Source organism: Penaeus monodon, chromosome 23 (assembly GCF_015228065.2).
Source record: "Penaeus monodon isolate SGIC_2016 chromosome 23, NSTDA_Pmon_1, whole genome shotgun sequence".
NCBI lineage: Eukaryota > Metazoa > Arthropoda > Malacostraca > Decapoda > Penaeidae > Penaeus > Penaeus monodon.
In genome coordinates, this window is record NC_051408.1 from 39,901,556 (window position 1) to 39,902,304 (window position 749).

The window sequence follows — 749 nt, forward strand, 5'->3', positions numbered from 1 at the left end:
TGCCTGATAAGGAATTTCGTCTAACTCGAAACGTTACGATCAACGGTTCCTCTCTTCCCGTGTCTCTTTTATACTTAAGTAGATATACACATAAGTCTGTATATATTTCATTCCTTGTGCGTTGTTGCTGTCCTTGTTTTGTACGTTGCATGAATATTTCCGTAACACTTTGTACACCTACAACACATCTTGTTACACAAAACTAGTGCCAGGTATTTTGTCTATCTTGATCTCTCACATTACGATCTCTCACATTACGATTTTTATGTTAGTAATAAATCAACATTCAAAAGCTAGTCATTCATCTTTCCTACAGAATGAAGGACAGGAGAAGTAAGCTTCGCCGCAAAAAGTGCAGATAAAGGGTAACTGGCATCTCCGAAAACAGAAGTATATAGAATGTCGAGATGTAGTCAGTCTGCAGAGGGAAGCACTCAGAACATGAAGATTTTTGTAAGCGTCTTGTTTATCGTGGTAAAAAATGCAATTGTAAATGGAAGGATAGGTAGATGGTGAATACATAGAGAGTGAAATGTTCATGGCTGTGAATATATACAGTATAGAGATGGATTGATGTATAGATGTAACTATTGACATAGATATATCAAATAATTGTTATGTGGATATCCCTTTATGCACGCTGTTCTGCGCGACCATACGGTAGGCAATAAACCTTTCTCTCTCAATAGATTGCACTGGCGTTCGTGGCCGCCATAAGCGTGGCAGCGGCTGCTCCTGGCGGTTGCTGT

General features: G+C 39.3%; 1 protein-coding gene across 1 annotated transcript in view; it reads left to right on the top strand.

Moving 5' to 3' along the window:
- LOC119588294 (glycine-rich cell wall structural protein 1-like) overlaps window positions 1-749 on the top strand; it is a 17,462-nt gene that overhangs the window by 16,202 nt on the left and 511 nt on the right. The gene's annotated exons all lie outside the window — the stretch shown is intronic.